The following is a 26,962-nucleotide window of genomic DNA, read 5'->3' as shown; positions in this document are numbered from 1 at the left end:
CACACAAGCAGAAAGGGCAATATTAATCTCCCACTGATTTGTGTTTTTTTTTTTTTAAAAGGGAGACTTTAGAAAAAAAAAATAATTTAAAAAAATGATTTTTTAAGGAAGAATTTATAAACCAAATAAAATAAAATGATTGTTTCAGGGAGAATTTAGAAAACAAATTAAAAAAAAATAGGCTTTGTAGGGCCCACTGAGTGAGAGAGGACGCACACAGGAGTCAGGAGTGGCACACAAGCCCAGAGGCCAATATTTATCTCCCACTGATTGATTTATTGATTTTTTTCAGGTAGAATTTAGAACCCAAATCAACCAAAAAAATAAATAGGCTTTCTAAGGCCCACTATTTGTGAGAGAGATGGCACGCTCAGGACTGGCACACAAGCCCAGAGGCCAATATTAATCTCCCACTTTTTTTTTTTTTTCCAGGGAAAATTTATAAACCCAATAAAAAAAATAATAAATAGGCTTTCTATGGCCCACTATCTGAGAGAGAGAGATGGCACGCTTAGGATTGGCACACAAGCCCAAAGGCCAATATTAATCTCCCACTGATTGATTTATTGATTTTTTCAGGTAGAATTTAGAACCCAAATCAAGCAAAAAAATTAATAGGCTTTCTATGGCCCACTGAGTGAGAGATGGCACACACAGGAGTCAGGAGTGGCACACAAGCCCTGAGGCCAATATTTTTCTCCCACTGATTGATGTAGTGATTTTTTCAGGTAGATTTTAGAACCCAAATCAAGCAAAAAAATAAATAGGCTTTCTATGGCCCACTGAGTGAGAGATGACACAGACAGGGATGGCACTCTAGCAGAAATGCCAATCTTAATCTCCCACAAAAAAAAAAAAAAAAGGAACTGTCCTTCAATTACTATCTCCCTGCAGTAATCTCAGCCAGGTATGGCAGGCAGCAATAAGGAGTGGACTGATGCACAAATTAAATAAAAAGTGTGGACAAACAAACAAGATAGCTGTGCAGAAAGGAAGGAACAAGAGGATTTGTGCTTTGAAAAAAGCAGTTGGTTTGCACAGCGGCGTACACACAGCAATGCAGCTATCAGGGAGCCTTCTAGGGCAGCCCAATGAGCTACAGCGCTGAGGGGAAAAAAAAAAAATGTAGCTTCCACTGTCCCTGCACACCGAAGGTGGTGTTGGGCAGTGGAAATCGCTACAGCACAAGCGGTTTGGTGGTTAATGGACCCTGCCTAACGCTATCCCTGCTTCTGACGAAGAGGCAACAACCTCTCCCTAAGCTCAGATCAGCAGCAGTAACATGGCGGTCGGCGGGAACGCCCCTTTATAGCCCCTGTGACGCCGCGGACAGCAAGCCAATCACTGCAATGCCCTTCTCTAAGATGGTGGGGACCAGGACCTATGTCATCACGCTGCCCACACTCTGCGTTTACCTTCATTGGCTGAGAAATGGCGCTTTTCGCGTCATTGAAACACGACTTTGGCACGAAAGTCGCGTACCGCATGGCCGACCCCGCACAGGGGTCGGATCGGGTTTCATGAAACCCGACTTTGTCAAAAGTCGGCGACTTTTGAAAATGTTCGACCCGTTTCGCTCAACCCTACTGTTTACGCATACTATAGCCTGGGAATCAGAGGTCTGCTCCAGAGCTTCTGTGAATCCAGACGAGGAAATGATCTGCACTGATGCCCAGAATCTTTGTGAGTCAGATCCAGGCCCAGATAAAGAAGTTTCTGAGCATAATGTAGACCCTCGTTCCCAAACTGTAACTCCTGTTGGTGGAGACAATGAGGAAGATGATGGTGAGACTGAGATACCTGATTGGAACGAAAACTTGACTTTTCGGACGGGGCAGGAAGAGGTTGGCTCTGAGGATGACGGGCGTGAGAACACACAGGATGATGATGACGAGTTTGTAGACCCCACTTACTGTCAACCCCCAGTCCGCCAGTCCATGAGGTCAGCAGAGGAGGTGGAGGAGGATGCTAGTGATGAGTCTGACGACGAGGTAAGAGTGCGCCTTCCTGGACAGAGACGGAGTACTGGAAGCACGTCAACAACTGCATCCTCAACCCCAACTGTGTCTCAGACCAGAAATCGTGGTGGCTCTTCAGGTCATACAGGCTCTAAGCCTTGCATAGCTTGGGCATATTTTGACATTGCAAAGGATGACCCAACTCATGTTGTCTGTAAGATTTGTCAACAAAATCTCAGTAGAGGCAAAATAATCACTAGCTTGAGTACTTCATGCATGAACCGTCACATGGATATGAGGCATAAGTTGCAGTGGGAAGCTCATTGTGCTACAATGCGGCCTAGTGGGCCGGGTCAACCACCATCTGCCCCATCAAGTGCATCCGTGTCGTCTTCATCCTCTGTGACTCTGGGGACAGCAGTCACACATGGTTTTGGATGCAGACCTTCCACCTCTTTACCCGCAACAGCCAGTGTGATTTGCAGGTCGTCAGGACATTTGCACGTGGAAACACCTGCTGGAGTTGAGCGCTCTCTGACATCGACACCACATTTTGATCAAGGCAACATAACATCTCCGCCTACACCTTCCTCACAGACCAGCAGTTTGCTGGGGATACCCTACTCAACTCCATCTAAGCACGGCAGCCAGCCCTCAGTCCCCCAGATGTGGACAAGTAAAAGACCATTTCCTCCTAGCCATGACAAAGCTAAGAGGTTGAATTTCTCCATCTGCAAGCTGTTGGCTACAGAAATGCTGCCTTTCCGCCTGGTGGACACAGAGGATTTTCGAGACCTTATGTCCGTTGCAGTGCCCCAGTACCAGATGCCCAGTCGCCACTACTTCTAAAAAAAGCTGTGCCTGCGCTACACCAGCATGTCGCACACAAAATCACCGCTTCCTTGAGAAACTCTGTGTGTGACCACAGACACTTGGACGAGTAGACATGGACAGGGGCGTTACATGTCGGTTACTGGGCACTGGGTAACTATGGCGACGTCAGGAGATGGGGCTGCTGTCCGAGTCTTGCCGTCCCCACGAGTTGCTCGTCGATCCTCTGTATCTAGAAGTTCCTCCACTGTTTCTGCCTCCTCAACCTCCTCTCGGTCCTCCACCTGCACCCAAAGCCTGTCTGGTAATGCCACCCGCGAGGTAACTGGGCAGAAGGAATCTTGCACACCTCCTCACTATGCTGTCACCAGGGCTCAATGGCATCAGGCAGTGTTTACATTGAAATGTCTGGGAAATGTGAGTCACACAGCTGAGGAGTTGTGGTCAGCTCTGGAGACCGAGTTCCATCAATGGTTGTCTCCACTCAACCTGCAGCCAGGGAAAGCTGTGTGCGACAATGCTGCAAACCTGGGTGCAGCCCTTCGCCGGGGCAGTGTCACACACGTGCCTTTTATGGCTCATGTTTTGAACCTGGTTGTCCAGCAATTTTTATCCCACTATCCCGGACTAGATGGGCTTCTGCAGAGGGCACGGTTGCTGTGTGCTCACTTCCGCCGTTCTCATCCCGCAGCTTGACAACTTGCATCTCTATAGAAGTCGTTGGGCCTGCCAGTTCACCGGCTCAAATGTGATGTGCCCTGTTGTGAATTCTGTTGTCAAGCTCCCTTCTGTGGTCATGAATGGTACTTCGGCTGGTTTTGTCCATGGGCTTCCTCTGGTGGTTGTGAGTGGGGTTGCGGCTTCTGAGTTTCCTTCCACAGGTGACGAGGTTAATTCGTTAGCTGGCTGCTCTATTTAACTCCACTTTGATCATTGCTCCATGCCACCTGTCAATGTTCCAGTATTGGTCTTGTTCGCTCCTGGATCGTTCTTGTGACCTGTCTTCCCAGCAGAAGCTAAGTTCCTGCTTGTTTTTCTCTTGTTTGCTATTTTTTCTGTCCAGCTTGCTATTTTGATTTTTGTCTTGCTTGCTGGAAGCTCTGGGACGCAGAGGGAGCGCCTCCGCACTGTGAGTCGGTGCGGAGGGTCTTTTTGCGCCCTCTGCGTGGTCTTTTTGTAGTTTTTGTGCTGACCGCAAAGTTACATTTCCTATCCTCTGTCTGTTCAGTAAGTCGGGCCTCACTTTGCTAAATCTTTTTCATCTCTGTGTTTGTAATTTTCATCTTTACTCACAGTCATTATATGTGGGGGGCTGCCTTTTCCTTTGGGGAATTTCTCTGAGGCAAGGTAGGCTTTATTTTTCTATCTTTAGGGTTAGCTAGTTCCTTAGGCTGTGACGAGTTGCATAGGGAGCGTTAGTAGCAATCCACGGCTATTTCTAGTGTGTGTGATAGGATTAGGGATTGCGGTCAGCAGAGTTCCCACGTCTCAGAGCTTGTTCTGTATTATTAGTAACTATCAGGTCATTCCGTGGGCTCTTAACCACCAAGTCCATTATTGTCCTAACCACCAGGTCATAATAGTGCCCACACGGTGAAATTCAACTCTGCACATGTTGCAGTGACTGTGGCAGCACCGACGAGCCCTGGTGCAATACATTATGATGTATAGCCTGGGCCAACGAGATCAAGAAGTGGGGCAAATCACGCTGCAGGAGTGGTCTCATATCAGGGACCTATGCACCCTTCTGCACAGTTTTGAAATAGCAACGAAGATGTTTAGTGCTGACGATTAGGGTTGAGCGACTTTTCATTTTTTAGGATCGGGTCTCAAAAGTCGGGTCGAGTGAAATCAGCCGATCCTATAGAAAAGTCAGGGTCGGGGTCGGCCGAAACACGAAACCCAATGCAGTGCAATGGGATACTAATGGTTCCAGGGTCTGAAGGAGAGGAAACTCTCCTTCAGGCCCTGGGATCCATATTAATGTGTAAAATAAAGAATAAAAATAAAAAATAGGTATATTCTCACCCTCGGACTCGCCCTGGTTCTAACCGGCAGCCTGCGTTCCTAAAACTGAGCAAGTGAATGACCTTCGATGATGTCGCGGCTTGTGATTGGTCGCGTGAGCGGTCACGCGACCAATCACAAGCCGCGACGTCATCGAAGGTCCTTCACTTGCTCATTCTTAGGAAGGAAGGCTGCCGGTTAGAATCAGGGCACGTCCGAGGGTGAGTATATCCCTAATAGGAATATACTCACCCTCGGATTCGCCCTAGTTCTAACCGGCAGCCTTCCTTCCTAAGAATGAGCGCGTGAAGGACCTTAGATGACGTCACGGCTTGTGATTGGTCGCGTGACCGCCCATGTGACCACTCACGCGACCAATCACAAGCCGCGACGTCATCGAAGGTCCTTCACTTGCTCATTTTTAGGAACGCTGGCTGTCGGTTAGAACCAGGGCGCGTCCGAGGGGGAGTATATCAATATTTTTTTATTTTTATTCTTTATTTTACACTTAAGTATGGATTCCGATACAGATTCCCGATATCGCAAACATATCGGAACTCGGTATCGGAATTCCGATACCAGAACAGAAGATCGCCGACCTCATGGCCGACCCCACACAGGGGTCGGGTCGGGTTTCATGAAACCCGACTTTGCCAAAAGTCGGCGACTTCTGAAAATGGCTGACCCGTTTCGCTAAACCCTACTGACGATGCCATTATCAGCATGACCATTCCGGAGATTTACATGCTGGAGCACACCTTACACAGTGTTCGGAGTCAGGTGGTGGAACAAGAGAATGAGGAACAGAAGGAGTCATATGTGGAAGGGATCATTTCTCCAAGATCAGGAAGGTTGGCAGCACCAAGGCGGCTGGCATTGGAGGCTGGGGGAGAGGGATTACTGAGGGCGCATGGTAGCAGCCAAACTGTTGAGGAAGGTGCAGGAGGTGAGGAAGAAGTGGAGGACGATCTGGCGCTGGGCATGGAAGACTCATCAGATGAGGGAGACCTTGATCAAATTTCTGTTGTGTGAGGTTGGGGTGAGAGGGCAGACGAAGGGAGCATGTTTCACACCTCACCACCACCAAGACAGCAAGGACTTGGTCCTCCTGGATGCACAAGACACATGAGTGCCTTCTTGCTGCAACATGACCCTTGGATTGTCAGAATCCGAAGTAATGCCGACTGCTGGGTTGCCACACTGTTAGATCCCCGGTACAAAAGCAAATTTGGCTAAATAATTCCTGCCATAGAAAGGGATTCACGCATGCAGGAGTATCAGCAGAGACTGTTACAGAATCTAACATCTGCTTTTCCACAAAACAGCAGTGGTGCACGAAGTGAATCTCTGAGTTCTAACTTGCCAACCGTGAGACTATCGAGTCATCGCTCAAACCGTAACAGTAACATCGTATCTGATGGTAACAGCAATTTTTTCCAATCGTTTCAAGATTTTTTTAGACCATCCTTTGCAAGGCCACAGGAGACAAGAAGTCTGACGCACAGCCAACGTCTAGAGAGGATGGCACAAGAGTATCTCCAAGTTAACATCGATGCCATGACTGTGGAACTGGACCCTTGCTCATTTTGGGCTTCCAATCTTGAAAAATGGCCTGAGCTCGCCACTCACGCCTTGGAGATCTTATCATGCCCGGCAGTCAGCGTTCTCTCTGAAAGTGTGTTCAGCGCTGCTGGTGGTGTGCTGACAGATAAGCGCACGCGGCTGTCCAGTGACAATGTAGACAGACTAACGTTCATCAAGATGAACAAATCCTGGTTCAGCAAAGACTTTTCTACCCCTGTGTCATCTTGGGGAGACTAAAAGCTTGATGATTTTTGAAAATCACCTCACCAACTGTTTTAAAAAACTCTGACGAAATCGATGCCACTTAAGTGGTGTCTGTGGCCAATTTTTTGGAAAAAATGGAGACTCTTTATTTAGTCCCCTTGCTGAGTTTTACATGACGTTGCCATCGTCAATTCCAGGTGGGTGGGGTCATCTGCAGAGTTGTTTACTCATACTATGGCCTGGGATTCAGGGGTCTACTCCAAAGCTTCAGTGTCTGCTAGTCAGCAGAGTAGCCCAGCCACCCACTGCCTGTTTACTTAAGTACTATTTTTAATGGTATCTGGCCCAGGAAATCTTTTTAGGCCTAGTAGCATTTAGTGCTACTCAGCAGCGTACCCCACCCATGAAGCAAGCTACACCGCCTGTTTACCTAAGTACTATTTTTTAATGGCATCTAGCCCAGGAAATCCTTTTGGGCCTAGTAGAATTTGGTGCAACTCAGCAGCGTACCCCACCCATGAAGCAAGCTACACCGCCTGTTTACCTAACTACTATTTTTTAACGGCATCTGGCCCAGGAACTCCTTTTGGGCCTAGTAGCAATTTCTGCTACTCAGCAGCATACCCCACCCATGAAGCAAGCTACACCGCCTGTTTACCTAAGTACTATTTTTTAATGGCATCTGGCCCAGGAAATCCTTTTGGGCCTAGTAGCAATTTCTGCTACTCAGCAGCGTACCCCACCCATGAAGCAAGCTACACCATCTGTTTACCTAACTACTGTTTTGTAATGGCATCTAGCACAGGAAATCCTTTTGAGCCTAGTAGAATTTAGTGCTACTCAGCAGCGTACCCCACCCATGAAGCAAGCTACACCGCCGCCTGTTTACCTAAGTACTATTTTTTAATGGCATCTGGCCCAGGAAATCCTTTTGGGCCTAGTAGCAATATCTGCTACTCAGCAGAGTACCCCACCCATGAAGCAAGCTACTCTGCCTTCTTTCTTTCTCAATCTAACTCCTCGGCTCTGGGGTGTCCACTCTCCTGCTCTCTCCTTCTCACAGGTGGAATATCGCGTGTTTTCACACTGTGGCAAATCAATTTGGCCCAGGAATAAGAAGTCGTCGAGGTAATGGATAATATGTGCCACCTTACAAACGTCCATGATGACATATTCGAGGAAGCAACTAAACGCCTCAAATAGTGAGCAGGATATGGAGCACCTCATGGGCAAACAGCGATCTATGTAGTACGCTCCTTCACAAAAGCAGCCCAATGGGAGGACACTATTCGGAGGCACAGTGTTATGATCCGGTGGTTTGGACAAATATGGACCTGATAGTTACTGATAATAAGGACGAGCTCTGGGACGTGGGAACTCTGCTGACCGCAATCCCTAAACCTATCAAAACACACTAGAAATAGCCGTGGATTGCGCCTAACGCTCCCTATGCAACTCGGCACAGCCTAAGAAACTAGCTAGCCCTGAAGATAGAAAAATAAAGCCTACCTTGCCTCAGAGAAATTCCCCAAAGGAAAAGGCAGCCCCCCCAAATATAATGACTGTGAGTAAAGATGAAAATACAAACACAGAGATGAAATAGATTTAGCAAAGTGAGGCCCGACTTACTGAACAGACCGAGGATAGAAAAGGTTACTTTGCGGTCAGCACAAAAACCTACAAAAGACCACGCAGAGAGTGCAGGGAAAAATACCTTCTGCACCGATTCACGGTGCGGGAGGCGCCCCTCTGCGTCCCAGAGCTTCCAGCAAGCAAGGCAATATTGACAAAAGCAAGCTGGACAGAAAAAATAGCAAACAAGCAAAATAGCACAGAGGAACTTAGCTTCTGCTGGAGCAACAGGAACTCAGAACGATCCAGGAGCGAACTAGAGCCATAGTACAACATTGACAGCTGGCATGGGGCAAAGATCTAAGTGGAGTTAAATAGAGCAGCCCACTAACGAATTAGCCTCGTCACCTGTGTAAGGAAACTCAGAAACACCCACAGGCACCAGAGAAAGTCCATGGACAGAACCAGCCGAAGTACCATTCATGACCACAGGAGGGAGCCCGACAACAGAATTCACAACAGTACCCCCCCCTTGAGGAGGGGTCACCGAACCCTCACGAGAGCCCCCAGGCCGACCAGGATGAGCCAAATGAAAGGCACGAACCAGATCGGCCGCATGAACATCAGAGGCAAAAACCCAGGAATTATCCTCCTGACCATAACCCTTCCACTTGACCAAGTACTGGAGTTTCCGTCTCGAAATACGAGAATCCAAAATCTTCTCCACCACATACTCCAACTCCCCCTCAACCAACACCGGAGCAGGAGGGTCAACGGATGGAACCACAGGCGCCACGTATCTCCGCAATAACGACCTATGGAACACATTATGGATGGCAAAAGAATCTGGAAGGGCCAAATGAAATGACACAGGATTGATAACCTCAGAAATTTTATATGGACCAATGAAACGAGGCTTAAACTTAGGAGAGGAAACCTTCATAGGAACATAACGAGACGACAACCAAACTAAATCCCCAACACGAAGTCGGGGACCCACACAGCGCCGGCGGTTAGCGAAACGTTGAGCCTTCTCCTGGGACAATGTCAAATTGTCCACCACATGAGTCCAAATCTGCCGCAACCTATCCACCACAGTATCCACACCAGGACAGTCCGAAGACTCAACCTGCCCTGAAGAGAAACGAGGATGGAAACCAGAATTGCAGAAAAACGGCGAAACCAAAGTAGCCGAGCTGGCCCGATTATTAAGGGCAAACTCAGCCAACGGCAAAAAGGACACCCAATCATCCTGATCAGCAGAAGCAAAGCATCTCAGATATGTTTCCAACGTCTGATTAGTTCGTTCGGTTTGGCCATTTGTCTGAGGATGGAAAGCCGAGGAAAAATACAAATCAATGCCCATCCTAGCACAAAAGGATCGCCAAAACCTCGAAACAAACTGGAAACCTCTGTCTGAAACGATGTTCTCCGGGATGCCATGCAAACGAACCACATGCTGGAAAAACAATGGCACCAAATCAGAGGAGGAAGGCAATTTAGACAAGGGTACCAAATGGACCATCTTAGAAAAGCGATCACAAACCACCCAAATGACTGACATCTTTTGAGAGACGGGGAGATCTGAAATAAAATCCATAGAAATATGCGTCCAGGGCCTCTTCGGGACCGGCAAGGGCAAAAGCAACCCACTAGCACGAGAACAGCAGGGCTTAGCCCTAGCACAAGTCCCACAGGACTGCACAAAAGAACACACATCCCATGACAAAGATGGCCACCAAAAGGATCTAGCCACCAAATCTCTGGTACCAAAGATTCCAGGATGCCCAGCCAACACCGAACAATGAAGCTCAGAGATAACTCTATTAGTCCATTTATCAGGGACAAACAGTTTCTCTGCTGGGCAACGGTCAGGTCTATCAGCCTGAAATTTTTGCAGCACCCGCCACAAATCAGGGGAGATGGCAGACAAAATTATCCCCTTTTTGAGAATACCTGCCGGCTCAGAAACACCCGGAGAGTCAGGCACAAAACTCCTTGACAGGGCATCAGCCTTCACATTCTTAGAGCCCGGAAGGTACGAAACCACAAAATCAAAACGGGAGAAAAACAACGCCCATCGAGCCTGTCTCGGATTCAACCGTTTGGCAGACTCAAGATAAGTCAAATTTTTGTGATCTGTCAAGACCACCACGCGATGCTTGGCTCCTTCAAGCCAATGACGCCACTCCTCGAATGCCCACTTCATGGCCAACAATTCTCGATTACCAACATCATAATTGCGCTTAGCAGGCGAAAACTTTCTAGAAAAGAAAGCACATGGCTTCATTCCCGAGCCATCAGAACTTTTTTGCGACAAAACAGCCCCTGCCCCAATCTCAGAGGCATCAACCTCAACCTGAAACGGGAGCGAAACATCTGGCTGGCACAACACAGGGGCAGAAGAAAAACGATGCTTCAATTCCTGAAAAGCATCCACGGCCGCAGAAGACCAATTGACCACATCGGCACCCTTTTTGGTCAAATCAGTCAACGGTTTAGCAACACTAGAAAAATTAGCGATGAAGCGACGATAAAAATTAGCAAAGCCCAGGAACTTTTGCAGGCTCTTCACAGATGTCGGCTGAGTCCAATCATGAATGGCCTGGACTTTAACAGGGTCCATCTCGACAGTAGAAGGGGAAAAAATGAACCCCAAAAATGAAACCTTCTGAACTCCAAAGAGACACTTTGACCCCTTCACAAACAAGGAATTAGCACGAAGGACCTGGAACACCATTCTGACCTGCTTCACATGAGACTCCCAATCATCCGAAAAGACCAAAATATCATCCAAATACACAATCAGGAATTTATCCAGGTACTCTCGGAAGATGTCATGCATAAAAGACTGAAACACTGATGGAGCATTGGAAAGCCCGAATGGCATCACTAGGTACTCAAAATGGCCCTCGGGCGTATTAAATGCTGTTTTTTATTCATCGCCCCGTTTAATACGCACAAGATTATACGCCCCTCGAAGGTCTATCTTGGTAAACCAACTAGCCCCTTTAATACGAGCAAACAAGTCGGACAGCAATGGCAAAGGATACTGAAATTTGACTGTAATTTTATTAAGAAGGCGGTAATCAATACAAGGTCTCAAAGAACCATCCTTCTTGGCCACAAAAAAGAACCCTGCTCCCAACGGTGATGACGATGGGCGAATATGGCCTTTCTCCAAGGATTCCTTTATATAACTCCGCATAGCGGCGTGTTCTGGCACAGATAAATTGAACAATCGGCCCTTAGGAAACTTACTACCAGGAATCAAATTAATTGCACAATCGCAATCCCTATGAGGAGGTAGGGCACTGGCTTTGGGCTCATCAAATACATCCTGATAATCCGACAAAAACTCCGGAACTTCAGAAGGAGTAGAAGACGAAATTGACAAAAATGGAACATCACCATGTACCCCCTGGCAACTCCAGCTGGACACAGACATAGATTTCCAGTCGAATACTGGATTATGGACCTGTAGCCATGGTAACCCTAAAACGACCACATCATGCAGATTATGTAACACCAAAAAACGGATATCCTCCTGATGTGCAGGAGCCATGCACATGGTCAATTGGGTCCAGTACTGAGGCTTATTCTTCGCCAAAGGCGTAGCATCAATTCCTCTCAATGGAATAGGATGCTGCAAGGGCTCCATGAAAAAACCACAGCGCCTAGCATACTCCAAGTCCATCAAATTCAGGGCAGCGCCTGAATCCACAAATGCCATAACAGAATAGGACGACAAAGAGCAAATTAGAGTAAGGGACAAAAGAAATTTAGACTGTACCGTACCAATGGTGGCAGACTTAGCGAACCGCTTAGTGCGCTTAGGACAATCGGAGATAGCATGAGTGGAGTCACCACAGTAAAAACACAGCCCATTCTGACGTCTGTGTTCCTGCCGTTCAGCTCTGGTCAAAGTCCTATCACACTGCATAGGCTCAGGCCCATGCTCAGATAGTGCCGCCAAATGGTGCACAGTTTTACGCTCACGCAAGCGCCGATCGATCTGAATAGCCAAAGACATAGACTCATTCAGACCAGCAGGCATGGGAAATCCCACCATGACATCTTTAAGGGCTTCAGAGAGACCCTTTCTGAAGATTGCTGCCAGGGCACATTCATTCCACTGAGTGAGCACAGACCACTTTCTAAACTTCTGACAATATATCTCTGCTTCATCCTGACCCTGACATAGAGCTAGCAAGATTTTCTCTGCCTGATCCACTGAATTAGGTTCGTCATAAAGCAATCTGAGCGCCAGGAAAAACGCATCTACATCACGCAATGCCGGGTCTCCTGGCGCAAGAGAAAATGCCCAGTCTTGAGGGTCGCCACGTAATAAGGAAATAATGATCCTTACCTGTTGAACAGGATCACCTGAGGAACGAGGTTTCAAAGCTAGAAACAATTTACAATTATTTTTGAAATTCAAGAACTTAGATCTATCACCAAAAAATAAATCAGGAATTGGAATCCTAGGCTCTGACATCGGATTCTGAATCACAAAATCTTGAATGTTTTGTACCCTTGTAGTGAGATTATCCATCCAAGAGGACAGACCTTGAATGTCCATGTCTACACCTGTGTTCAGAACCACCCAGAGGTAAAGGGGGAAAAGTGAGACAGAACACGCTGCAAAGAAAAAAAAATGGTCTCAGAGCTTCACTTATCCCTCTATTGAGATGCATCAATACTTTGGGCCATCTGTACTGTTATGATCCGGTGGTTTGGACAAATGTGGACCTGATAGTTACTGATAATAAGGACGAGCTCTGGGACGTGGGAACTCTGCTGACCGCAATCCCTAAACCTATCAAAACACACTAGAAATAGCCGTGGATTGCGCCTAACGCTCCCTATGCAACTCGGCACAGCCTAAGAAACTAGCTAGCCCTGAAGATAGAAAAATAAAGCCTACCTTGCCTCAGAGAAATTCCCCAAAGGAAAAGGCAGCCCCCCACATATAATGACTGTGAGTAAAGATGAAAATACAAACACAGAGATGAAATAGATTTAGCAAAGTGAGGCCCGACTTACTGAACAGACCGAGGATAGAAAAGGTTACTATGCGGGCAGCACAAAAACCTACAAAAGACCACGCAGAGAGTGCAGGGAAAAATACCTTCCGCACCGACTCACGGTGCGGGAGGCGCCCCTCTGCGTCCCAGAGCTTCCAGCAAGCAAGGCAATATTGACAAAAGCAAGCTGGACAGAAAAAATAGCAAACAAGCAAAATAGCACAGAGGAACTTAGCTTCTGCTGGAGCAACAGGAACTCAGAATGATCCAGGAGCGAACTAGAGCCATAGTACAACATTGACAGCTGGCATGGGGCAAAGATCTAAGTGGAGTTAAATAGAGCAGCCCACTAATGAATTAGCCTCGTCACCTGTGGAAGGAAACTCAGAAACACCCACAGGCACCAGAGAAAGTCCATGGACAGAACCAGCCAAAGTACCATTCATGACCACAGGAGGGAGCCCGACAACAGAATTCATAACAGCACAGGTAGTAACCGGAATGCCCCCTCAATGTCTGTTTTGGCCATTAGGGTGCCCCTTACCAACTTCTTGACCCGCCTGATTGCCTCGTCAAAGGAGGTACAGTACATAGTACTGTACTTGGTTCCGCGTCGATGTTGTCGTTTACTGACCTGCCCCTTGGATATGACAAATGGTGGATTAGTCTGAATGTATTGGGTTCATTTTTTGGCACAACTCCCAACTGGGGTACTACTATGTCTTCTAAGGAAAGTGTTCTGAATGGACCCGCCGCCATTCTACCTAAAGATATTTATTTTTTTATTTTTTTTGTCAAGACATCTGGGTGTTGGTATAGTGAGTAGTGTTGAGCGATACCGTCCGATACTTGAAAGTTTCGGTATCGGATAGTATCGGCCGATACCCGAAAAATATCGGATATCGCCGATACCGATATCCGATACCAATACAAGTCAATGGGACATCAAGTATCGGAAGGTATTCTCATGGTTCCCAGGGTCTGAAGGAGAGGAAACTCTCCTTCAGGCCCTGGGATCCATAGGGTTTTGTAAAACAAAGAATTAAAATAAAAAATATTGATATGCTCACCTCTCCGGCGGCCCCTGGACATCACACTGCCGGAACGTCATTTGCAGGTCCTAAAGGCGCGCATTTTAAACAAAGAAGCCTCCCGGTTAGCAGCGTGATGTCCAGGGGCCGCCGGAAAGGTGAGCATATCAATATTTTTTATTTTAATTCTTTATTTTACACATCCCTATTGATTCGATACCGATACCCGATATCACAAAAGTATCGGATCTCGGTATCGGAATTCCGATACCGCAAGTATCGGCTGATACCCGATACTTGCGGTATCGGAATGCTCAACACTAATAGTGAGTCTAGATTTTTACTCCAGCCTTTCTTGATTTTAGAAGGGCATGACATGCCTATATCTGTGTCTCCTCCTCCTTTTACTCCTCCACCACTTTTCTTTTCGCATAGCTATATGTAGTTGTGACTTTTCTATGTTTGTTGTGTCTTCTGAGCAGTTTGTCAGCTTTTGGACACCTTTTAAGGTGTTTTCTATGTGTTTTCCATGTGTTTGTATGTGTTTGTGTTTGCCTGCCATTGGTTTCAATGACGAACCGAACCTGAACACTAGGGAGGTGGCTCAACACTAATTGCAATGACAAGTTATACTTGCTCCCAAGATAATATAAAGCCCTGGAAGTTTACACATTTTTAGTCAAATTTGTCACTAGGTAAAGTCACAGATCGGTGAGTCCTTGGATACAAAACAGAAGCAAATCAGAAGGCTTCCGATTTCCATCCGTGTCTCACAGGTCCCTATATACTTTAATGGCTAGGTCTAATTGACAAAATCAGATTACAAAATGGCAGTCTCTGAGTCACATGAATCTAAAGGTACCTTCACACTAAACAACGCTGCAGCGATCCAGACAACGATCCGGATTGCTGCAGCGTCGCTGTTTGGTCGCTGGAGAGCTGTCACACAGACAGCTCTCCAGCGACTAACTATGCCGGTAACCAGGGTACACATCGGGTTACTAAGCGCAGGGCCACGCTTAGTAACCCAATGTTTACCCTGGTTACCAGCGTAAATGTAAAAAAAACAAACGCTTCATACTTACCTTCCGCTGTCTGTCCCTGGCTCTGTGCTTCTCTGTACTGGCTGTGAGCACAGCGGCCGGAAAGCAGAGCGGTGACGTCACCGCTCTGCTTTCCGGCCGCTGTGCTCACAGTGAGTGCAGGAAAGCAGAGCGCCGGGGACAGACAGCCGAAGGTAAGTATGAAGCGTTTGTTTTTTTTACTTTTAGGATGGTATCCAGGGTAAACATTGGGTTACTAAGCGCGGCCATGCGCTTAGTAACCCGATGTTTACCCTGGTTACCAGCAAAGACATCGCTGAATCGGTGTCACACACGCCGATTCAGCGATGTCAGCGGGAGAGCCAGCGACCAAAGAAAGTGCTGGCCCTCTAGCTCCGACCAACGACATCACAGCAGGATTCTGATCGCTGCTGCCTGTCACACTGAACGATATCGCTAGCCAGGACGCTGCAACGTCACGGATCGCTAGCGATATCGTTTAGTGTGAAGGTACCTTAACTCTGGCATCCATAATTTTCAAGGATGTGTGAAAACATTCCTATTTACTTTATGGGTCTGAGTTCTTTCTGATAAAAAAAATCAGACAGTACTCAGATTGTCACATGGATGTGTGAACATAGCCTTAGTTAGCTTCTTCAAGCGTCATTCGTATGACTACTTAGTAGAGCACCCTTTGCCTGTTATGGTATTCTCATAGATGAAGAGCCAGACATCCAATTCTAGGCAATGGATTATATTTTACTAATATTTTCAGGTTGTGACTAAAATGAGTGGTATTAAAGTTAAAGGAAGTAATCATTGCCTTGCACAAACAGGTAACATGATGCAAATCATAGCTAAGGCATTTAACAACTTAATAACTGGGCACTTTAATATTTTTGCATTTTCGCTTTTTATTCTTCTATATCTAAGAGGGATAACTTTTTTTTATTTTTACATCATTATAGCCATATGAGGGTTAGTTTTATGCTGGGTCAGTTGAACTTTAGACAAGTTGCATTATCTGCTCGGTGACGCTTTCATCAAACAGTTGCCTGCCAACCACAAGTCTAACAAAGACTCGCTTGTGGCTAATAATGTATGGTGGCCAGACCCTCTAGTCTTCATTTCAGGTGCACTAACAGCTATGCATTGCAGTGATTTGATCATTGAACCAGTGGTATAGCTTTCTGCCCAAAGTATCTTCAGAGTCATTTTTCAACACGATAATGCCAGATGGCATGTTGCTCATGCTACTATGAACCTCCTAGATGCTCTACACATGCTGCCACGACCTTCAGTCGCAATGGACTAGTCTCCCAATGAACTCACTTGGGATTTGATTGGTCAGCAATTGTAAAGTGTGCTTATAATAGCAGACCTTAATGATTTGTGTACCAAGTTCATGCAGCGTGGCAAAACATTCCTAATAATTAATACACTTTTTGATTGCAGCCAATGCTTGTATATGCATATATTTCTACATTTGGTGCTCATATTCGATGCTGAACAAATCGAGATATTTTGAAAATGTTGATTCCATTTCTTTATCATTTGGATATTATTAACATGCCCTTTGGTCCTGTAATTTTCCTAATTGTATGACTTTTCCTTCTCGGTGTTGCAATTTCAATGTTAAGGAGAGAAAGACTGCAGAATCGAAATTATCTAAATTTTAGCAAATAGACCTAAATATGTAGTGTAGATGAATCTCATACATCAGTGCTTCTGATATTATTAAGATTACAATTTCATGTTAAAATAGCTTTCTCAACATGCTTTCAAGCAATCAAACTGATAATAGCACATTTCTCAATTTTATTTTGATGCCGTGTACTAAAAAAATATATAATATATAATGATTTATAGTAAATTATGGCAACTTACTCATCAGCAGAATTTCCAATGCAATACTTATCTACTTTTGTTAGTTTTATAAATTGAGGAAATAGGAAAATAGGGAATCAAGAATTTTCTGATTCTCTGAACTACATGGCATAATCTCTGAGCAGTTCACCAGAAAAAATTTCTCATATCTCCCTATGATCTCTATGAGCTTAGCGATGCATTTTGAGACTTTCTCTCACTGTGTTAGTGGTGATGTCACCAAGGTCCCTGCAGTTCAGGGACCCAACTGAGAACGCAGCTATAGTGACTGGCAGTATCCTTGATGATGTCACCGCTAGTCACTGAGGCTGCGCTCGCAGAATCTCATTCCTCAGTGGTTCTCAGCCTGGACAATCGCATCTTGGCACATTCAGGTTGAAAACTGTTTATCCTCAGACTTGAATTATGGCATAGGACAGAATGACGGACAGGTGAGGGATACGGTTCTTTTTCATTTTTGTTTTATTACAGGGGACAAGGGCTTCAATTGAATGGGCATTAGGTGAGCATAACTGTTATTTTTAAATAAAAAAGGAAATGTGTGTGTTTTTTTATTTCAAATAAAATACTTTATTCTTGCTCATACTTTATTTGTGTTTATTTGCAATTTAACAATAGGATTAGTAATGGAGAGGCATCTTATAGATTCCTCTTCATTACTAAGCCGTGGGCTTGATGTCACTGGACATTACAAAGGTGACAACCCCACAAATATGAACCCCAATTGCCACTGCCACAGGGCAATAATAAAAAAAACTGTATGGGGACCCCTCTATTCTTGATACCCAGCCTTGCTAACACTGACAGTTGAGAGTTGCAACCCGCTACTGTCAGTTTTACCTCACTGATTATCAAAAATTCAAGGGAACCCATGCATATTTTTCTTATTTGTTTAGAGCACATTCACCGGCTGGGAGCAGTAGTCTCATCATCTGACGCCAGTGACCGGTGGTAAAGTTTTTACCTCTGATCACAGCTGCGGGCTCACGCTCTCATTTGCAGGAACCGCAGCTGTCTGACCGGTGGTAATGATTTTACCACCGATCAGAGGCAGTATTTCCCACGCTGTCATTCACATGCACATATTCGGGCCCTCCATTCAAGTGAATGGGGTTTATGTTTGGGTCTGAGTCCTGTTCTTGTACTCAAACTCAAACTTTCTTTTAACTATTCAGCCTAACTCGCCGGACTCAAACAACCAGGGGTCCGCCCTTCTCTACTTTCTGATTAACCATCAGGGTGTGAATTGTGAGTTCAATGCCTGCATATATTTTAGATTATTAATAATAGGTTAAGTTTAATCCCATTTTCAATGAGCGTTCTAATATTGGGGCTAGGCCAACAATATTGTCAGTGATTTGTACATTGCACATTATGGTTGTTAGGGTTGGCGGATTGCACTAAATAAAATATAAGATGAAGTGCAATCGCAACCCGGAGTCCACCGTGCAGAGAAGAACCCTGCTGCTACTGAATAGTGATGGAACACAACAGCAAGAGTTACCTTGATCACACTGAGTTAACACCACTCAGTGTGAATGGAACATAGAGTACCAAGCTTAGTTACTTCACCAAGAGGTACGGCACGAGTATACAAAGGGCTATACCATGTTAAAGTCACAGGGATAATAGCATGTGGATTGGATTAGCTCTGCAACTAAACGGTGTTAACCACACACACGAATGAAGAAGATGGTGAGCCAATAGAGAGCTCTTTGACGCTAGGTACAATACCTTGTCACTTTCACCGAGAAGTATAGCATAAGGTTTGAGCTTACTCTGTAGCTGAACTCTGCTAACCGCACACAAGAATGAAACAGATGCTAAGCCAAGCGGCTAGTTACCCCAGTCCTGTCACTGCTGAACCTATGCCTGACCAGCACCCTAAGCATGTAGCAGAGTAATGACTGAGGCACTGAGCCAAGGGAACAAAACCACATAAGTGTGCAACCTGTCTGTCAACGTGTACAGTCTCCGAGCAAAGACGCACACACAAACGGGCAGAGTGGTAGAGTAGCCACACACACTAAACATGAATGACAGTAGCACGCCCGCGTGCACCGCAGAGAGCCTTTTATACGCTAGGCTCTACCCCAAACCCTCATGTCCAGTTGGCTGAGACATCGCCTATGGGCCAATCCAAGGCTGCCACATCATCAGAGGAGCTAACGTCTGACCACCAGAGAGAAGCCGCCACCATAAGGACATGCTCAGTAAGGTGATCTCTGGACTTAGACTCCAGAGCACAAGACTGCACCTGCGTATCACTGGTTACCATAGACTTGGCTGAAGAGCCAGCAGCAACCAAAAGTATACCACGAGCCTGGGCAAGATGCTGGGACTGACATATGTGTTGAGCAGAAAACACAGCGTCCGGAGCCGAATGGGAGACTGCAGAAGCAGATAATGCTTGGGATCAATCCGACACAGCGGGAGAATGCCGACGCCTACCACTAACTATATTATTTTCCCCTAATATTTTCATTTTTACTACAGGAAATAAGAGAAATTAACCCCAACATTTTTGAACATTTCTATAGAACATTACAATACCCGATATGTGGTCAAAGACTACATTTTTGGCACATGGCAGAGCTCAGAAGAAAGGGAGAGCCATTCATTTTTTAGGGAAATTTTGGCTGGAAAAAAGCATTAAGCTACTTACTGGTAGCGGCATTTTTCGGAGGCCCATGACAGCACACGAGAGAGGGGATCCGCCCTTAAGGAACAGGAAACCTACAGATACAAAAGGGCGGCACCTCTCCCCATGCATCAGTTGTATTTCAGAGCCTGAGAGGACTGCCGCGGTTAGTGGTACACAAATATACAATATATACATTATATACATTTGAAACAAAATAACCCATTATTGTAATAAGACACCATACGTGAGATTTACATATTACGCTATATACATATCAGGAAGTGCTACCCCCACGTGAATAGGGAGGGAACTAAGGGTGCTGTCATGGGCCTCCGAAAAATGCCGCTACCAGTAAGTAGCTTAATGCTTTATTCGGACTCCCATGACAGCACACGAGAGATTTACAGAGATGTAAGCTACCTTAGGGAGGGACTATAGATTGTAGCACCCTTAACCCAAAGGAAAGATCAGAGGAGGACCCCAAATCCAACCGATAGTGTTTAAAGAAAGTGGAAGGGGATGACCATGTGGCCGCCTTACATATCTGCTCCACTGATACTCCAGATCTTTCTGCCCAGGATGACGCCATGGCCCGGGTGGAATGTGCCTTTAGGTTCTGCGGAGCTGGCCCCCCACCTGCTGTATAAGCTAGAGAGATAGTTTCCCTAATCCATTTAGCCAGTAAATATTTCGATACTCTAAATCCTTTCTTTGGACCTTGGAAGGAAAGAAGCAGTGCCCCATCCTTCTTCCAATTATCAGTAGCTGAAATATACTGAAGAAGAGATCTCCTGACGTCTAACGTATGAAGCTCCTGCTCTTTAGGATTAGAGGGATTAGGAATAAAGGACGGCAAAACTATCTCCTGTGATCTATGGAACCGTGTCGCCACCTTTGGCAGATATGCTGGGTCTGGTCTAAGGACTACTCTGTCTGACAAGATTTCAGTGTATGGAGGAGCTCTGGAAAGTGCCTGTATATCCCCTATCCTGCGAGCTGAGGTTATGGCGATCAGGAAGGCTGTCTTAAGTGTCAACATTTTGATCGAGGCCTCCTGCAGAGGTTCAAAGGGGGGTTTAGTTAGAGAGGACAGAACTAAATTTAAATCCCATGGAACTGTTCTGTCTTTATGCAGTGGTGTAGATCTACTAACTGCCTTCATAAACCTCGCTATCCAGTAGTTATTCGCTATATTACAGGAAAACAGGGCACCTAAAGCTGAGACCTGTACCCTAAGGGTACTAGGAGAGAGTTTCAACTCGAACCCCTTTTGTAGGAACTCTAGGATTTGTTGTACTGGCACCCCGTCTTGGATATTAAACTTTGAACAAGACAAGAACTTTCTCCAAGTCCTAGAGTAGATTTTCGTAGTTATTTGCTTTCTACTCTTTAGGAGCGTCTCCACCAAGTTTGGAGAGAAGCCTTTTCCCATTAATAGTGACCGTTCAAACACCATGCCGTCAAATGGAGCCCCGTCACTTGTGGATGGGAGATCGGTCCCTGCGAAAGCAAGTTCGGGATCTCTGGCAGTACCCAGGGGACCGCTACAGACATTGTCTTGAGCCAGGCAAACCAGGTTCTTCTGGGCCAAAAGGGGGCGATAAGGATGACTTTCGCTCGATCCTCCCTGATTTTCCTCACCACTAGAGGTATCAGGTTCAGTGGTGGGAAAGCATAGGCTAGTGGAAAATCCCATTTTATGAGAAACGCGTCTACCGCCAGGGGATTCTCCCTGGGATTTAGGGAGCAAAAAAGTTTTACTTTTCTGTTGTTTCTGGTGGCGAATAGATCCACCACTGGTTGACCCCATCTGCGGACGACAAGATTGAAAATGTCCTCGTTGAGAGACCACTCTCCCTGTTTTAACACATTTCGGCTGAGGAAATCTGCTGCCACATTTTCTTTTCCTTTGATGTGAAGAGCTGTCAAAGATAGAAAATTGAGCTCTGCCACCTGGAACAACCGATCCGTGATCTGCATTAAAGTTTCGGAACGAGTTCCCCCTTGCCGGTTTATGTAAGCGACCGCCACTCTGTTGTCCGACAGAATTCTGACGTGCTGGCCCTGCAGATATACGAGGAATTTTTTAACAGCCAGTTCAACCGCCAACAACTCTCTTTGATTTGATGAAAATGTTGTGAAGGGTTCCCACTGTCCCTGGACCACCATGTCCCCCATATAGGCTCCCCACCCTGAAGAGCTGGCATCCGTGGTTATCACGTGGGTGACATCTATCATCCAGGGAACCCCTGCTGATAAATTTTGTTTATCTAGCCACCATCTAAGGGAATTCAATGTTATCGGCCTCAATGTCAATTTTCCATTCAATGCGCCTCCTAAGGCTCTGTCATGGAACAGGACTTCATTTTGTAGGGACCTGGTGTGGAACTGAGCCCACTTAACTGCTGGGATGCAAGATGTGAGTGACCCAAGTAGAGACATTGCTTGCCTAAGTGTCATGGAAGGTGTATTGATTGCTCTTAATACAAAACTCTGAATTTGGTCCATCTTCTCTATAGGGAGGAGACACTGCTGTGTCACTGAATTCAACATTAACCCCAGGAATTTTTGAACATTTAGGGGCTGTAATTTAGATTTTTCAAAGTTTATGATCCAACCCAACCGTTCTAGTTTGGTTTTAGCAATCTCCCATTGTGACAGACAATGATCTACCGAGTTACCTACAATGAGGAAATCGTCTAAGTAGGGGACTATAAGGATATTTGACTCTCTTAAATGCGCCATAACTTCCGCAATTATTTTAGTAAACACCCTAGGTGCCGAGGTGATCCCAAAGGGGAGCGCTCTGAATTGAAAATGTCGAATCCTACCCCCCATTAGTATCGCTACCCTCAGGTATCGTTGGAAATCAGCATGAATGGGTACATGATAGTAGGCATCTTTCAAATCCACTACTACCATGAAACAGTTGTTGAAAAGCATTTTTATTGCCGAATTGATGGACTCCATTTTGAAAGTATGTTTCACCAAAAACTTATTGAGACCCTTAAGATTTATAATGGTCCTGTAAGATTTATCAGGCTTCTGGATTAGGAACAGGGGAGAGTAAAACCCTTCCCCTGCCTGAGAATACGGCACTTCTACCAAAACATTTTTGGAACAAAGAGTCCTCACTTCCTCTTCTAGGGCGAATTGTTCAGTGGGAGATGAGCGCCAGGGTGTTAACCTAAATTTGTCCTGTGGAATATGAACAAATTCCAGCTTGAGACCATGGGAAACAGTGTCTTTTATCCAAACGCTGTTTGTGATTTTCGACCACTCTGCCGAGAAATGCAATAGTCTCCCTCCCACTGGAATTGCCAGTCATTGGTCTTGTTTTTTATTTTCCGTCTGGTTACGGCGAAGCATGAGACCTGTACCTCGCTTTCGCCTATCCTCCCATCTGGGACGATCTCTCCCTGGTGAAAAGGCTCGCTTTCCTCCCCGGTTGAACCTTCTTTTGTTGAAGGGACGACGGTATGGATTGAACAGGTTGGGAAACTTTTTCTTATCATCTCCTGCTTTCTCCAGGAGTTCATCCAGGGTAGGCCCAAATAAATATTCGCCTTTACAAGGGATAGCGCAGAGCTTCGCTTTTGCCTGCATATCCCCCGGCCAGCATTTCAGCCATAGGGCTCTCCTTGCAGCATTAGAAAGTCCTGCTGCTCTAGCTGCCAACTTTACGGAGTCAATTGAGGCGTCTGATAAAAAAGCCGCCCCCTCCTGGATTACAGGTAATGCTGAGAGAATGGACTCTCTAGAGGCCCCTTGTTTTAATTGGGTCTCCAACTGGTCCAGCCAGACCATCATTGACCTTGCCGTGCAGGTTGAAGCTACCGCAGGTCTTAAGGAGCCAGCTGCCATCTCCCAGGTTCCCTTCAGGAAGGTATCCACTTTCCTATCCAGGGGGTCTTTAAGTGTTCCCATATCTTCAAATGGGAGAGAAGATCGTTTAGCTACCTTGGCAATTGCTGCATCCAGCTTGGGTGCTTTCTCCCAGTTACCTACTGCTGGGTCATCAAAAGGGTATCGGCGTTTTTGCGCAGGTGGTAAGGAGCCTTTTCTCTCAGGTTTCCTCCATTCCCTATTAATAAGATCTTGTATTTTCTCATTTAAAGGAAACACTCTGCGCTTCTTTTGCTCCAATCCACTGAACATCATTTGTTCTTTGGATAGTTGAGGCTTGGGTTCCGATATACCCATTGTGCCTCTGACCGCCTTTACCAATTTGTCTATCCTTTCTAGGGGTAGGCAAAACCGAGCAGCGTCTTCTTCCGAAGAGGAGGATGATGCTGCTGAATTGTCTGATTCTTCGGACTTGTCCTTTTCCACAGACGAATCCGATGCCCACTCAGTTCTCTGCCTAGAACCTCCTGACTGTGAAAGGTTTTTAAAGGACTCTTTAACCTCCATTCTAATCATCTCCTTGAGACTGGCCGTAATAGAGGAGGATTCTTCGGCTACCTACGGGGATAAGTAAGGTAGACTAGAGTGTAAAATCTACATGCTATACCCCCTCCCCTCCTTCCAGAACCTCACCGTCTGCTGGATACAGGGGTCACATAGTTTTTTAGGGTGTGAGTCAGGCAAGGGAACCCCGCAGATGGCACATTCCCTATGCTTCGCCTTACTGACGTTTTTCCTTCCCTGCATAAAACACATGAGGGGAGACTAGTCACTAAGTGAACTTTCTCGAAGATCACTTACCAGTGGCTGCTCACACCCAGAAATACCGAAGCACGAGGGGGATCCTTTTTGACTGACCCTCCAGACCCCTGTCTGGAGGAGCTTCTGCGGCCCGAACCATCGCTCCTTTTTTCATGTTCCTTCTCCTTGGGTCTCTGGGATGCTTGTTCCAGCAGCACAACCTGCTGATCCTGATCTGAATCCATTTTCAGTAAATTGGAGCCAGAACCCGGGAACATGCTGCTGGAGCCGCCTTATAAGGCCCCTCCTTCGGTCAGCGCACCTTGCCCAGCTTGCTTGTTTAATTTTCCCGCCCCCCCGCAGCTGTGGGGAATCAATCATCGCTCCGGAGGGATTGCGGCATGATCTCCGGTGGGCGCCGCCATCTTGGAGCCCCCGCGCATGCGCAGGAGCTTACCGATCCGGAAGACGTCGCTGGCTCCGCCCCCCGACGTCACCACAGCTTACAGCGCTTCCTGTCAGCGCTGCAGCTCTCGTGGAACGCCGAGGCCGGCCAGCTACGATCCGATCGGCGCCCCCCAGATGCCGCCGCGCTCCCCCCTGCTCCAGAGAGACCCACAGCCCACGGGAAGGGCGACTTACCAGACGCTGGCCCCGGAGACCGGACACCCCCTGGCGACCGCTCCTCGCTGCCTAGTCACCGCCGTGCCGCCCTGCCAGGGCCACCGTGACTACTTCAGGTACCCGCACCGGCCGAAGTGGGAGACCCTCTCGCCACCAGAATCGGTCCGGCCGGCCTGGACTCCTGTAGTATCTATAGGCATCCAGTCCCTTCAGGAACAGGAAACCAACTGATGCATGGGGAGAGGTGCCGCCCTTTTGTATCTGTAGGTTTCCTGTTCCTTAAGGGCGGATCCCCTCTCTCGTGTGCTGTCATGGGAGTCCGAATAAATTACTGATGTTTCTGAGGTGTCAAAACAGGATAAGCCCTCCACACATGATCCCATTATGGAATCTGTATCCACTAAAATGTGGCTTCAACTTCAATATTTTCCTGGTCACAAGTGGTAATAGGAGAAAGGGGATCCCACAGCTTGTTACACTGAACACAGTGATAACCCCATAAGTGGTGCTACTACTTTTTGGTCTTATGGCATGACATCGATGAGATGGAGTGCTGTTGATGTCATGACATATTAGCATATTGTCTAAGGTGGCAAAAAGAAAAAAAATTCCATTTTGGAAACTACACCAATCCCAGTTCATCTAGGTATGAATTGAGTATTTTTAACACAGACATGCCTCATAGAATCGCACGCCTTCAGTGGGGAAAAAACAAGATAATCTTGTAGTTATGATACCTTTTATTGGCTAACATCTGTATCTGGCATATTGTAATGGAATTAACCTTCAAACTGATGAGGCTGAGCTGAACGTGAAATACACTTCAAAAGATTAGATACAGGCAGAGATTTGAACACTCAGAGATGTCTGGTTACCAGCGAAGATGTAGACGCAGGATAAGGTCTGGAATCAGAACACACAAATAGGCCTGCATGCAGTCAGAGGTCTGGACACCTGCAATGGTTTGGATACCAGGATAGATCTGGATGCAGGAAAAAGTTCTGGATGCAGACCGAGGTCTGGACACCTGCAGAGGTATGGACACCAAAAGAGGATTGTATACAGGCAGATGTCTAGCCACATGCAGAGATCTGGATGCAGGATAAGGTCTGCACACAAGTAGAGGCAACCTTTCCACAAGGTTTCACTGAACCCATTGTACTAATCTTTGTATGCCAGAAGAACAAGGACAATTTCTAACTTTTCTTAACCCTAGAAGTGTCCGAGATCAAGATGAAAGCACAGGAGCACCAACACAGCCATCCAAAATGCCAGCATAAAACAAAATACCCTTTTTTTTCTTTTAACTACAGAATTTTATAAAATTGGGCTATAGCAAAAAAAAATGTAATTTTTACCACTAAAAATTTATATTGGCTGCAAATTTTTCATATTCGCTAGAGGAAGTGAGTAAAAATGCAACTTAAAATTTGGTACTCGATTTCTCTTGAACGCATCAATTTATCATCTGTGGTAATAAATCACTGTTTTGAAGCAGTATGCCTTCAGCTTACAATTATTGAAGTAAAATACTGACCAAATACTAAACATGTGTGGCCTAAAAAGCTGAATGTGCAGGTGCTGGCTGTTGGAATGTTGAAACCCCACTGATATAATATTAATGACCTATTTTTAGGATTTGTCATAATATTGCAACCTAGGTTAAAAAAAATGAATGTTCTGCAACCCAATGTGAGGAGCTGCAAACATACATTAGCAGATTTTTCTTTCCACTGGGGATATTTTCTTAAGAAACAACCAATGCTAGAATATTGCCCCTTCATCAGCAAGCCGTGATGTTCATTTGTTTCATTGTAAGCAGGAGAAATGAGATGATTTTTGTGTGGTCAAAATATCAAATTAACCATAGTAATGAATAATGAATGTTTTTACTGACTGTACT

At 46.0% G+C, this 26,962-nt stretch overlaps 1 protein-coding gene across 3 annotated transcripts in view; it reads right to left on the bottom strand.

The window, feature by feature from the left end:
* The window catches only part of ARAP2 (ArfGAP with RhoGAP domain, ankyrin repeat and PH domain 2), a 598,685-nt gene that overhangs the window by 23,915 nt on the left and 547,808 nt on the right, over nt 1-26,962 (bottom strand). The window lies entirely within an intron of this gene.

The sequence above is a fragment of the Ranitomeya imitator genome, chromosome 1 (genome assembly GCF_032444005.1).
Source record: "Ranitomeya imitator isolate aRanImi1 chromosome 1, aRanImi1.pri, whole genome shotgun sequence".
NCBI classification, from domain to species: domain Eukaryota; kingdom Metazoa; phylum Chordata; class Amphibia; order Anura; family Dendrobatidae; genus Ranitomeya; species Ranitomeya imitator.
The sequence above is the reverse complement of the archived record's forward strand: the minus strand, read 5'-3'. Positions and strand labels throughout refer to the sequence as shown.